The sequence below is a fragment of the Salvelinus namaycush genome, chromosome 3 (assembly GCF_016432855.1).
Source record: "Salvelinus namaycush isolate Seneca chromosome 3, SaNama_1.0, whole genome shotgun sequence".
Classification (NCBI taxonomy): Eukaryota; Metazoa; Chordata; class Actinopteri; order Salmoniformes; family Salmonidae; genus Salvelinus; species Salvelinus namaycush.
This window is the reverse complement of record NC_052309.1, coordinates 4012625-4027602: the sequence shown is the minus strand read 5'-3', so window position 1 is coordinate 4027602 and position 14978 is coordinate 4012625.

Here is a 14978-nt window from a genome sequence, read left to right as displayed (position 1 = left end):
TTTATAAAGCCCTTTTTACATCAGCCGATGTCACAAAGTGCTGTACAGAAACCCAGCCTAAAACCCCAAACAGCAAGCAATGCAGATGTAGAAACACGATGGCTAGGAAAATCTCCCTAGAAAGGCTGGAAACTAGGAAGAAACCTAGAGAGGAACCAGGCTCTGAGGGATGGCCTGTCCTCTTCTGGCTGTGCCAGGTGGAGATTATAACAGAACATGGCCAAGATGTTCAAATGTTCATTGATGACCAGCAGGGTCAGATAATAATAATCACAGTGGTTGTAGAGGATGCAATAGGTCAGCACTTCTGTTGCAAACTGTGCCATTCAGAGGGTGAATGGGCAAGACAAAATATTAAAGTGCCTTTGAATGGGGTATGGTAGTAGGTGCCAGGCGCACCAGTTTGAGTGTGTCAAGAACTGCAACGCTGCTGGGTTTTTCACACTCAACAGTTTCCTGTATATATCAAGAATGGTCCACCACCGAAAGGTCATCCAGCCAAATTGATACAACTGTGGGAAGCATTGGAGTCAATATGGGCCAGCATCCCTGTGGAATGCTTTCGACACCTTGTAGAGTCCTGCCCCGGCAAATTGAGGCTGTTCTGAGGGCAAAAGGGGGTGCAACTCAATATTAGGAAGGTGTTCCCAATGTTTTGTACATTTAGTGTACATACCAAACAAACAGACATTCTATACTCTGAGGGACTAGGGGCTCTGAGGGACCAGGGATTCTCTCTGCAGAAGAAGAGGTGAATGTCGGTGCGAGGCATGAATGGAATGATGTTACCGCAAGCTAAACGATCAGCATGGTTTAGGAGGATTCTCTCTGCAGTAGAAGAGGTGAATGTCGGTGCGAGGCATGAATGGAATGATGTTACTGCAAGCTAAACGATCAGCATGGTTTAGGAGGATTCTCTCTGCAGTAGAAGAGGTGAATGTCGGTGCGAGGCATGAATGGAATGGTGTTACTGCAAGCTAAACGATCAGCATGGTTTAGGAGGATTCTCTCTGCAGTAGAAGAGGTGAATGTCGGTGCGAGGCATGAATGGAATGATGTTACTGCAAGCTAAACGATCAGCATGGTTTAGGAGGATTCTCTCTGCAGTAGAAGAGGTGAATGTCGGTGCGAGGCATGAATGGAATGATGTTACTGCAAGCTAAACGATCAGCATGGTTTAGGAGGATTCTCTCTGCAGTAGAAGAGGTGAATGTCGGTGCGAGGCATGAATGGAATGATGTTACTGCAAGCTAAACGATCAGCATGGTTTAGGAGGATTCTCTCTGCAGTAGAAGAGGTGAATGTCGGTGCGAGGCATGAATGGAATGATGTTACCGCAAGCTAAACGATCAGCATGGTTTAGGAGGATTCTCTCTGCAGTAGAAGAGGTGAATGTCGGTGCGAGGCATAAATGGAATGATGTTACTGCAAGCTAAACGATCAGCATGGTTTAGGAGGATTCTCTCTGCAGTGGAAGAGGTGAATGTCGGTGCGAGGCATTAATGGAATGATGTTACTGCAAGCTAAACGATCAGCATGGTTTAGGAGGATTCTCTCTGCAGTAGAAGAGGTGAATGTCGGTGCGAGGCATGAATGGAATGATGTTACTGCAAGCTAAACGATCAGCATGGTTTAGGAGGATTCTCTCTGCAGTAGAAGAGGTGAATGTCGGTGCGAGGCATGAATGGAATGATGTTACTGCAAGCTAAACGATCAGCATGGTTTAGGAGGATTCTCTCTGCAGTAGAAGAGGTGAATGTCGGTGCGAGGCATGAATGGAATGGTGTTACTGCAAGCTAAACGATCAGCATGGTTTAGGAGGATTCTCTCTGCAGTAGAAGAGGTGAATGTCGGTGCGAGGCATGAATGGAAGGATGTTACTGCAAGCTAAACGATCAGCATGGTTTAGGAGGATTCTCTCTGCAGTAGAAGAGGTGAATGTCGGTGCGAGGCATGAATGGAAGGATGTTACTGCAAGCTAAACGATCAGCATGGTTTAGGAGGATTCTCTCTGCAGTAGAAGAGGTGAATGTCGGTGCGAGGCATGAATGGAAGGATGTTACTGCAAGCTAAACGATCAGCATGGTTTAGGAGGATTCTCTCTGCAGTAGAAGAGGTGAATGTCGGTGCGAGGCATGATTGGAAGGATGTTACTGCAAGCTAAACGATCAGCATGGTTTAGGAGGATTCTCTCTGCAGTAGAAGAGGTGAATGTCGGTGCGAGGCATGAATGGAATGATGTTACTGCAAGCTAAACGATCAGCATGGTTTAGGAGGATTCTCTCTGCAGTAGAAGAGGTGAATGTCGGTGCGAGGCATGACTGGAATGATGTTACCGCAAGCTAAACGATCAGCATGGTTTAGGAGGATTCTCTCTGCAGTAGAAGAGGTGAATGTCGGTGCGAGGCATGAATGGAATGATGTTACTGCAAGCTAAACGATCAGCATGGTTTAGGAGGATTCTCTCTGCAGTAGAAGAGGTGAATGTCGGTGCGAGGCATGAATGGAATGATGTTACCGCAAGCTAAACGATCAGCATGGTTTAGGAGGATTCTCTCTGCAGTAGATGAGGTGAATGTCGGTGCGAGGCATGAATGGAAGGATGTTACTGCAAGCTAAACGATCAGCATGGTTTAGGAGGATTCTCTCTGCAGTAGAAGAGGTGAATGTCGGTGCGAGGCATGAATGGAATGATGTTACTGCAAGCTAAACGATCAGCATGGTTTAGGAGGATTCTCTCTGCAGTAGAAGAGGTGAATGTCGGTGCGAGGCATGAATGGAATGGTGTTACTGCAAGCTAAACGATCAGCATGGTTTAGGAGGATTCTCTCTGCAGTGGAAGAGGTGAATGTCGGTGCGAGGCATGAATGGAATGGTGTTACTGCAAGCTAAACGATCAGCATGGTTTAGGAGGATTCTCTCTGCAGAAGAAGAGGTGAATGTCGGTGCGAGGCATGAATGGAAGGATGTTACTGCAAGCTAAACGATCAGCATGGTTTAGGAGGACGGGTTGTTGAGAACGTTTCCTACTGTTAGAATATGTTAGGTTGTTACCTGGTTACCAAACACCAGCACATCAGACTCAGAAGGGATCCTCTCTTCAAAAACAGGAAATACCAAAAAAGAAGGTGGAGGCATATCTTGCTCTCTCCCGTCTCGCTCTCTGAGACCGTAAAAGGCCACGCAGCAGTGGGTGATGGATGGCAGAGAGAGGACAACCATCTCAAACTCCACTGTGAAGCCGCCCTGTAGGGTCCATTTCTCTCTCTCTCTCGCCCCCCCCCCCCCCCCAATGTCCTTCCCCACCGAACCACCACTTATTCACAGACAGGTCTCTTCCTCTTATCCACCCCTCCCCCCCTCTTCCCATCCTCCATTTCCCCCTGTCACTACCCCGACCCAGAAACTCTGCTGTGTTTATCATGGTACAGTACAAACTGCTCTCTAGCAACTGTCTCCAGGCTCGGCAAGGCAGGCGCCCCTGTCGTCTAGGTCCTGCTGTCACCACATCCGGGCGGCAGGTATCCCTGAGCCGACAAGTTGAAAAATCTGACGATGTGCTCTTGAGCCTGGCCGTGACCCCACCCTGGCCGTGACCCCACCCTGGCCGTGACCCCACCCTCCGAGGGTGTCTCAGGGAGAGTTGGGATATGCAACAAACAAAACAATAATCCTATTCACACATATTAATACACACTATTAGTATGTGTGAAATAGGACAAATATAAGTACCCACCAAATCTTTATTATTACAGGTATTCCTCATACCTACATCACTGCAGGGCACAGACTGGTAAACAAACAGCACCCAAAAGATGAAGCTGAGTTTCCCCTTATATGTTGATCTAAGATCAGTGTAAAGCTAATACCCCTTTCCCCTGAATAGTAAAGGTTAGGATTTGGGGTGGGTAAGCTGATCCTAGATCTGAACTCTATGCTATATGTTGGTATGCCGAATACCCACAGTATACCTGCTTTGCTGAGGAGAATCAAGGTGGATATGGTCTCACAGCAGATCACAGAACATGGACCACAGTGTGCGAGCCGTACTAAGACAACATCCTAACAGCCCGTAGGCGTACGTATCTCACATAGGCAGAGAGCTAATCTCTCCTGTAACTCTCCCCTATCTCACTATCTGGCTTTCTGGGGCAGGGATTAGGGTTTGGCCTGGGGGATAATGGGACAGGTGTGTGTTTGCGTGTATGCGTGTGTGTGTGTGTGTGGTGGGGTGATGGGAAAAGGTGTTTTGTTTCTCCCAATGACTAGTCCGGCCAAAAGAGTTCACAAGACACATAGCAAAAACCACCAGACCCTTAAAAACGCTTGGTTCAACTGTCTATCTTATAACTCCCCTCCTCTCTAGCTTCAACCTGGAGTTTACAGGACGCTGTTACTCAAGTTTAAGCCCCGCCTCTTCTCTGACACATCCAACCAAACTTAACGCTGGAGAAGAGGAGTGTTTTTTTCTATGTAAAATAGAGTTTACAGGACTGTCACTCAATCCTAAACCCTGCCTCCCCTAAACATGCCTTAATGTGGGGGTTCATCTGGAGTTAGAGAGGAGGGGGTTTTCATCTGGAGTTAGAGAGGAGGGGGTTTTCATCTGGAGTTAGAGAGGAGGGTTTTTTTATCTGGAGTTAGAGAGGAGGGGGTTTTCATCTGGAGTTAGAGAGGAGGGGGTTTTCATCTGGGGTTATAGAGAGGAGGGGGTTTTCATCTGGAGTTAGAGAGGAGGGGGTTTTCATCTGGAGTTAGAGAGGAGGGGGTTTTCATCTGGGGTTAGAGAGGAGGGGGTTTTCATCTGGGGTTAGAGAGGAGGGGGTTTTCATCTGGAGTTAGAGAGGAGGGGGTTTTCATCTGGGGTTAGAGAGGAGGGGGTTTTCATCTGGAGTTAGAGAGGAGGGGGTTTTCCTTTGGAGTTAGAGAGGAGGGGGTTTTCATCTGGGGTTAGAGAGGAGGGGGTTTTCATCTGGAGTTAGAGAGGAGGGGGTTTTCATCTGGAGTTAGAGAGGAGGGGGTTTTCATCTGGAGTTAGAGAGGAGGGGGTTTTCATCTGGAGTTAGAAAGGAGGGGGTTTTCATCTGGAGTTAGAGAGGAGGGGGTTTTCATCCGGGGTTAGAGAGGAGGGGGTTTTCATCTGGAGTTAGAGAGGAGGGGGTTTTCATCCGGGGTTAGAGAGGAGGGGGTTTTCATCTGGAGTTAGAAAGGAGGGGGTTTTCATCTGGAGTTAGAGAGGAGGGGGTTTTCATCCGGGGTTATAGAGGAGGGGGTTTTCATCTGGAGTTAGAGAGGAGGGGGTTTTCATCCGGGGTTAGAGAGGAGGGGGTTTTCATCCGGGGTTAGAGAGGAGGGGGTTTTCCTTTGGAGTTAGAGAGGAGAGTTTTTTCCTGTAGAAAAGGAAGTAAACAGAGGTAAATCCCATGTCATAAATTGCACAGTGACTTCTTTACTCCATGCTGCTCTGGGATCAACAGCTTCAATTCCTCAGTTTGTATTTGACCTGGGTTGAAAGCCTTCTACATTACTACTATTTTTATCATATATTTTTTATATGAAACAAGCATATAAATCTGAGTGGGAATGATTGTGTGTGGTTGACCGCCTGTGTTTCCCAGAGTGGAAAGCAGCTCTCGCCACGCGGGAACAAACACAACCACACACATAGACACGCATGTTGATGGAGCCGTGGTTCTCCCACACTTCACAGGGTTCTAGGAAAACTCACAATAACCTCCTCATATCTCCTCACGCCCTCCCAGCTTCCACCTAACTCGCCTCCCCATACATTCCCCCGCCTTAGCTTCTACTGCCTCACGCCCTCCCAGCTTCCACCTAACTCGCCTCCCCATACATTCCCCCGCCTTAGCTTCTACTGCCTCACGCCCTCCCAGCTTCCACCTAACTCGCCTCCCCATACATTCCCCCGCCTTAGCTTCTACTGCCTCACGCCCTCCCAGCTTCCACCTAACTCGCCTCCCCATCCATTCCCCCGCCTTAGCTTCTACTGCCTCACGCCCTCCCAGCTTCCACCTAACTCGCCTCCCCATCCATTCCCCCGCCTTAGCTTCTACTGCCTCACACCCTCCCAGCTTCCACCTAACTCGCCTCCCCATCCATTCCCCCGCCTTAGCTTCTACTGCCTCACACCCTCCCAGCTTCCACCTAACTCGCCTCCCCATACATTCCCCCGCCTTAGCTTCTACTGCCTCACGCCCTCCCAGCTTCCACCTAACTCGCCTCCCCATCCATTCCCCCGCCTTAGCTTCTACTGCCTCACACCCTCCCAGCTTCCACCTAACTCGCCTCCCCATCCATTCCCCCGCCTTAGCTTCTACTGCCTCACGCCCTCCCAGCTTCCACCTAACTCGCCTCCCCATCCATTCACCCGCCTTAGCTTCTACTGCCTCACGCCCTCCCAGCTTCCACCTAACTCGCCTCCCCATCCATTCCCCCGCCTTAGCTTCTACTGCCTCACGCCCTCCCAGCTTCCACCTAACTCGCCTCCCCATCCATTCCCCCGCCTTAGCTTCTACTGCCTCACACCCTCCCAGCTTCCACCTAACTCGCCTCCCCATCCATTCCCCCGCCTTAGCTTCTACTGCCTCACGCCCTCCCAGCTTCCACCTAACTCGCCTCCCCATCCATTCCCCCGCCTTAGCTTCTACTGCCTCACGCCCTCCCAGCTTCCACCTAACTCGCCTCCCCATCCATTCCCCCGCCTTAGCTTCTACTGCCTCACGCCCTCCCAGCTTCCACCTAACTCGCCTCCCCATCCATTCCCCCGCCTTAGCTTCTACTGCCTCACGCCCTCCCAGCTTCCACCTAACTCGCCTCCCCATCCATTCCCCCGCCTTAGCTTCTACTGCCTCACGCCCTCCCAGCTTCCACCTAACTCGCCTCCCCATCCATTCCCCCGCCTTAGCTTCTACTGCCTCACGCCCTCCCAGCTTCCACCTAACTCGCCTCCCCATCCATTCCCCCGCCTTAGCTTCTACTGCCTCACACCCTCCCCACATCAATCCCCATTATGACACAACTCCCTTAACATACATCGGTACACACACACACATACACACACATACACACACACACACACACACACATACACACACACACTGTGCATACCAGTGAAGGCCATTAGCATGGCTACCTGAGCCAAGACCAGGAAGGGAGTGTGTGAGAGGTACAACACACACACACCCTATACCCTCCCACCCACGTCATCCATCCTCTATCCCACTCCCAACGTCTGGTCTCTTCGCTGCCTGCCTTGCCCCCCTGTCCATGAATAAAGACACTTGTTTCCCCTCTTTCTTTCCCTCCATGTGTTTAATGTCCCAGTTTATCCTCTCTAACATGCTAGCCGCCTCCCGTTCTCAGAACACTGGCCAGGCAGTATGGCACCAATCAGGCAGAGAAAACACTTCTAACACACTCAGGAATCCACTCACTCCCTACGCTCCTGGTGTGAGGAGGTTATGTTACATGATGTCGTCAGTGATATTACGGATGAAAGGCAGAGATATGGATACGAGTGTAGCTCCATGTTATATAGTCCAGCATAGTCTAGTGTGGACTCCTGCTGTTGCTGGGGCCCTGTGTGTGTGTCCAAGGCTCTGCAGTGTAGCTCCATGTTATATAGTCTAGTGTGGACTCCTGCTGTTGCTGGGGCCCTGTGTGTGTCCAAGGCCCTGCAGTGTAGCTCCATGTTATATAGTCTAGTGTGGACTCCTGCTGTTGCTGGGGCCCTGTGTGTGTGTGGGGGGGGGGGGGGGGGGGGGGGGACTGCTGCCTGTGTATGTGGGGGGGGACTGCTGCCTGTGTGTGTGGGGGGGGGACTGCTGCCTGTGTGTGGGGGGGGACTGCTGCCTGTGTGTGGGGGGGGGACTGCTGCCTGTGTGTGTGGGGGGGGGGGGGACTGCTGCATGTGTGTGAGGGGGGGGGGACTGCTGCCTGTGTGTGGGGGGGGGGACTGCTGCATGTGTGTGGGGGGGGGGACTGCTGCCTGTGTGTGGGGGGGGACTGCTGCCTGTGTGTGGGGGGGGGGACTGCTGCCTGTGTGTGTGGGGGGGACTGCTGCCTGTGTGTGTGGGGGGGGGGACTGCTGCCTGTGTGTGGGGGGGGACTGCTGCCTGTGTGTGGGGGGGGGACTGCTGCCTGTGTATGTGGGGGGGGACTGCTGCCTGTGTGTGTGGGGGGGGGGGGACTGCTGCCTGTGTGTGTGGGGGGGGGGACTGCTTTCTGTGTGTGGGGGGGGGGGGTCTGCTGCCTGTGTGTGGGGGGGGGGACTGCTGCCTGTGTCTTCTCAACGTGAAACTGATGCAGGCGATGGCCTCGGTGAGTCTCGACAGAGCCGGGCTCACTCAGCCGGTTACCATATCCTTCCTCCCGCCTTCCTCTCCCCCGTCTCTCACCCCACCACCGTCACAGCTTCTTCACATGTGGCTCAGGAACCCCCATAGAACCTCCATGCCAAAACGTTTAAAGATACCTTCAAGCATCACATTTTAATGTGGCTCTGCGCTCAGTCTGATATCAAGTTGTCACCGGGCTACCCGTTAGTGATGTGTGTGTGTGTGTGTGTGTGTGTGTCTGTGTGTGTGTGTGTGTGTGTGTGTGTGTGTGTGTGTGTGTGTGTGTGTGTGTGTGTGTGTGTGTGTGTGTGTGTATGTATGTGTGTGTGTGTGTGTGTGTGTGTGTGTGTGTGTGTGTGTGTGTGTGTGTGTGTGTGTGTGTGTGTGTGTGTGTGTGTGTGTGTGTGTGTGTGCCACCGTTTAAAAGCAGATACAGTGTAAATGAGATGAATTAGTGATGGTTAATTTTGATAACAAGGTTCAGGCACCCGACATCTTGTGGTTGCCCCAAACACACACACAGACACAGACACACACAGACACACAATAATCCTACATCAGATGACATGGTTGTGATTCATACGAGGGCTATATAGCCCTTATTATTTGATGCTCACTCCTCCAACATGGTTTAAAGTCCACAGAGGCTCAGAGAAGTTAGGCAGTTGCTTTGCTTTCACAGAGGACAGGAAGTAGTGCATCACACCCCCTTCCTCTTCTTCTCCTCCCTCGTTCCTTCACAGCCCTACCTTGACAGGAGTCATCCAGGCTGTGTCACAACCGACCGTGATTGGGAGTCCCATAAGGCGGCGCACAATTGGCCCAGCGTCGTCTGGATTTGGCTGGGGTAGGCCGTCATTGTAAATAAGAATTTGTTCTTAACTGACTTGCCTAGTTAAATAAAGGTTACATTTAAAAAATATAAATAAACAATTTAATATCTACTGCCCTTTGGTTGGGCCTAGCTGTCCTGGACCCGCCTATCTGTCCCATCCCTCCTTTCTCTCGCTTTAACTAATCATAGCTGTCCTCAAACCCCTCTCCTGTCCTACTCCATCTCTACTGTATACCTTCCTCTTTCCCTCCCTCTCTCTTTCTTCTTCTTTCACTTAAACTAGGCCATCCTGGACTCCTCTGCCTCACACCCTCTCTCCCACCCTCCGTCTCTCTTCCTCACATTCTAGCTAGGGCTTTCTGTCCCAGACCCCCTCTCCCTACCTCACCCCCCTCCCTCCATCCCTCTTTCTCTCCCTTGCTCTGGGTTTTTGATATCCCTAAATCTGTCGGTGAGGAATTTTAATTTGTAACTTGGCTGATGTGAGTGTGACGGAGGGTATGTGAGGAAAAACAGGTGCAGCCGGGTAGAGTTCCCCTCCAACCAGGCACAGAGACTCAACCGCATTTTATCTGCCAAATATTTCAGAACAAATTGTCTCACGTGTGACCCCCAAAAAGAAGGGCTTTGGGCCTGGGGCTTTCTTGTACAGAGTGGAGGAGTGTGTGTGTGTGTGTGTGTGTGTGTGTGTGTGTGTGTGTGTGTGTGTGTGTGTGTGTGTGTGTGTGTGTGTGTGTGTGTGTGTGTGTGTGTGTGTGTGTGTGTGTGTGTGTGTGTGTGTGTGTGTGTGTGTGAACGAGAGAGGGAGTTTGGGTGTGGGGGTCTTTTTAAACGGGGTGAGAGGAGGGGTAGGGGCTGAGAGAGAGAGAGAGAGAGAGAGCGAGAGCGAGAGATTTGAGTGCCACACCTGAGAGATGGAAATCCCCTTCTTCTCTTAGTGCCTCAACACAATGCTGCAGGGCACAGCTAAAGAGAGATGTCACTCCACCTCAAGTGTTTTCTGCTCTAATCTAGTAGCTCATCTAGCTATGTCCCTCCCCATAGACACATGCACCAACACACACAGAAATAGTGAGCACTTTCCCTCTTGCCTTTCTGTTTAGAGCTTGTTATTCATTGTACAGATTTGTTTGGATTTTTGCTGATTAAAAGGAAAGTGCATGAATCAACAGAATGACGATATAAACAACATCAGTAATATACAATACGTAGATATACTGCCACTATATACTGTAGGATTTGGATGTGGGATTTATCCCCCTCCATTGATATATTGCATGGTCCTATGCAGGGCTCTATTTGTTGGTGTCCTATACCTCTGACAGGAGACTGAAGGGGGACAAGGGAGTGGGGCACTCAGACAGGATGACCCACACGAATGTTAACACCCCTCCTTTGACCCCTGCCTGCCCCCCTCTGAGTGCGCTGTCAGGTGGATCTGTGTCAACAGGGTAATAGTATCAAATTGGCTGTAGAGGGTGGAGGGTCAGGGGGGAAAGGTGGACACCATTTGTGGAAGGGCTGGGGGATAGTGGTGGTGGTGGTGGGGGTGCCACCTACCAAGCTGAAGGGTTGTGGGGGTGGGGTGGAGAGGGTCAGGGATATTGGGGAGGGTTAACTCAAAGTGGGCGGTGGGGCTGTAGCTAGGCGATCTGGAAGTGTAACTTCATATCTTAATGAGTCTGCCCTGAGGGCTCGTGTAGTGACAGAGGAGAGAAAGGAGGGAGGAGGGCAGTGACAGAGGAGAGAGAGGAGGGAGGAGGGCAGTGACAGAGGAGAGAGAGGAGGGAGGAGGGCAGTGGCAGAGGAGAGAGAGGAGGGTGGAGGGCAGTGACAGAGGAGAGAGAGGAGGGTGGAGGGCAGTGACAGAGTGATTGAGAGGAGGGTGGAGGGCAGTGACAGAGGACAGAGAGGAGGGAGGAGGGCAGTGACAGAGGAGAGAGAGGAGGGAGGAGGGCAGTGACAGAGGAGAGAGAGGAGGGATGAGGGCAGTGAGTGAGTGACGGCCTCTCTCCTCGGCTATGGGCTGCTGGGCAAATTTTAGTTTTTCTCATTTCTTCTTGTTCTAAGAGCAGCTCTGAATCAAGAGCCAGCCCGAGGGCTGAAAGTAACGTGATTCGTTAAGTATCGGCAAGAAATGTAATTGGTTAAGTTTAGGGTTAGGAGTTTGTGTAAGGTTGGGGCTGGGGCTGGAGGCTGGAGCTGAGACTTGGGACATGGGTTATTGCTGGGGCTGGGATGCTTGGGAATGCTTGGGATAGGCAGGACTAGGCCGCTAAATCAAGCCAGCCAGACAATGAAAAGCTTCCCTGTTGTTGTCAGCCTGCTGGCCACTTCTCAGGGCCCTCCTGATTGATGGGTTTATTAAAGTTATCCACTGGCCAAACTCCTGGAGAGGGGGAGTAGGGAGAGAGAGAGAGAGAGGCAGAGAAACAGAGGCAGCGAGAGAGAGAGCGAGAGAAAGAGAGAAGTGGGTTTTCTCTGGGTATGAGAAGTGGGGGAGGGAAGGGATGAGAGAGAGTAAAGAGCTCTCTCTGTTTCTCCGCACAAGATAAGTTTCATGTAGAATGTGACATTTTTAAAAGTTAATTCAAAAGAGGCCAAAATATAACTGGGCAAGAGCACCTGCACGAAGATTCCCAGTGTACCTCAGTGATGTGTTTAAGGGCTGAAGTAAGGACTTCATTCATTCTGTGACCTTTTCCCCTCCCTCTCTCTGCCTCAGACTCTGTCATTCTCCCTCCCTCCCTCCCTCCCTCCCTCCCTCCCTCCCTCCCTCCCTCCCTCCCTCCCTCCCTCCCGTCGTTAATATTAGAACTGAACTCCAAAATAATTCAGAAAAGCAAAACATAATAAAGTCAGGGCTTATGGAACTTTACTGTTCAACATCATCACACAACAGACAAAGAGGCGGCTCAGTGGCAGCATGCCTGCTCCCCCAGTCTAAAGACTAGAACCTGTTTTCATTCATTTGGGCTTTTTCAAACTTTCCAATCTGCAGTGGAGTGTGTTTTAGGAAAAATTAAACACTGTGCTGTGAGGCTGTTAACTATGAAGGAAGTGTCGCAGAGGGAGACCCAACACCCCCCTACGCACACACATACCCACAGGCCCATGCACACTCATACACACAGGCCCATGCACACACTCATACACACACGTTAATGAGTCCCCAGGGGATCCTTTTCATGCCCTGTCATCTCCAGCTGAACACACCCCTCTCTCCTCTCTCACCCTGGCACCAGTGGACTGCAGGAACCACTGGTCAAAGTCTGGTGTGTGTGTGTGTGTGTGTGTGTGTGTGTGTGTGTGTGTGTGTGTGTGTGTGTGTGTGTGTGTGTGTGTGTGTGTGTGTGTGTGTGTGTGTGTGTGTGTGTGTGTGTGTGTGTGTGTGTGTGTGTGTGTGTGTGTTTGCTCACTCTGACACACCTTATGTAGGTGTGTCAGTGTGCAGCAGACAGTGGACTATGTGTGTTTGTGGGAGTGTGTCTGTATCTAATTGCATTCTTTCCAGTACACAAATCATGTGTCTGAACTTGTCTGATCAACCCTGCTTCACACACTGTAATTAGTTTACTGTATAAAGTCCACTATCACTGTTGGTGAGAGGTACCAAGGACCTAAACCTTACATTGGGTTGTCTGGGGATAGACATGAAGTAATTCTGATTTGAACTAAGAGGTATTTAGGGAAGTAACATGTGTGTCCTACAGGTGGCGTAAGACAACCAGGTCTGAAGTCATCTCAGCATAAAGCAGGGTCTCGTAGAGGGAAGTGTCCCTGAGACCCAGAATGACCCTGTCATCGTGGAGTACTACCTAGGTGTGTGTGTGTGTGTGTGTGTGTGTGTGTGTGTGTGTGTGTGTGTGTGTGTGTGTGTGTGTGTGTGTGTGTGTGTGTGTGTGTGTGTGTGTGTGTGTGTGTGTGTGTGTGTGTGTGTGTGTGTGTGTGCGCACGCAGGCATAGGAAGTGTGTCACCCTAGCTGCTATGTTGAGATCTCCCATTACAGTGTCTGAGAGGGAAGCTGACTCACACAGGGAATAACACTGGCCCTATTCCTGTCCTGCGTCGCCATTCACACACACACACACACACACACACACTTGACCTGACTCATACCTCTAAGGGACGAAGGGATCTGGTCTGAAATAGTGTCACAGTAGAAAGGGGGGGGAAATAGTTTGACCAGTTGGGAAGACTGTAAGAAGTCCCCTTCAGTAACAGATGCATGTATTGAATAGCAGTTCCATTTCTGAGACGTTGTCTCTTCCTCCTCCATAGGAGCAGTGTAAGTGCTGATCTAGGATCAGGTCTCTCCTGTCCATATAATCATATTCATTATGATCTAAACGGTCAAACTGATCTGATCTGAGATCAGCACTCCTATTCTGAGAGCCTTGAGTATGAATATTTAGTATTTTATTCGGATCCCCATTAGCTACAACTGAAACATAAAACATGACATAATACATAACATTAATAGGCAAGTACATCACAAGGACAGAACTACATACATTTAAAGATTGACTTTGGGCATGAAAAACGGTCAACCTCCGACTCTTTCTCAATTTCAAAACCGAAATGGGTTGTCGATGACGACAATAAGTTACTCTCACTCACCAGAAAAAGGAACTGTATTAGTTGACACCAGAGGTTTTCTATCGTAACTAGTTCCTTAGCTAAGCTAGCCACTGTAGCTAGCCAGTTGACGTAAGCTAGCCTAACGTTAGCAGCTAGTACTATGAAGATAAGCTTACCTTATCTTATCTTACGTTTCGCAAAATGTCCCTGCCGTGAATAAAGCTACATTGTTTCTCTAGTTACCGCCCGTAATAGGCTCTGGGGTCTCCCTCTGAGGCCTGCTGGGGCCTGGCCTGGGCCTAACCTGGGTCGTCTAAAAACAGAACAGGACCTCAGGACGACCAGAGGAGGAGCAGCTGATTGATAGTGTTTCCACTGTTGGTCTCTCTGCTGTGGGGGATCTGACTACGTGGAGAGCCAACTGGAAAGGTTAACATGTCAGCACCGGAGGGTAGGTAGGGAGGACGGGTGAGGAAGAGGAGGAGGAAAGGGGGAGGCAGGGGGACGACAAGATGATCCGTCCCTAACCTCATCACCAGCTCTCTCCCTCCCTCATCAGGAACAAAGGCAACCTTCAAGCTATGGAGGTATCATCTCCACCTCCCCAAAACACACCATCACGCCCGCAGCTCAATATCAATATTTGTTGTACCCATGCTGTCCTCCCTCCTTCCCTCTATCCATCCATCCCCCCATCCTTCCCTCCCTCCTAGTCTAGCCTGTTATTGTGGGGGTGCAGCTGAATACCTCAGGCCTGGCTATCTTTAAACTCAGAAATCAGGCTCATCTCCGTGAGGAAGACCTGGAACAGGCCACACAGGATCAGGAGCACTGACCTGCACTGACTCAGCCTAGCTGGGAGGAAACATTCTGGATGGTTTGCTCTTCAGAACGTCTCCAAGGCTTCCACAGACTTTTCCACAGATGGTGGATTTGAACCTCAAAGTAAAGTAACACGTGAGGAGTGTGTTTTTCCTCTGGTGGAATTCCACATTGTGTTATGGTTACGACAAAGACTGATATCAAAACAATTATATTTATCTGTTACACATCAACTCTACCCCTCCAGATCCCTGACCCCAGCCCCAGCTTTCCTCTCCCTCTCTGGGGTTGGTCTGTAGGTGAATCCCAGGCTGCTGCTTTGGTATTTCAAAAACTAGGCCTCGTGGACAGGCATTAAGCCCTGGACAGACAGGTGTGTGTG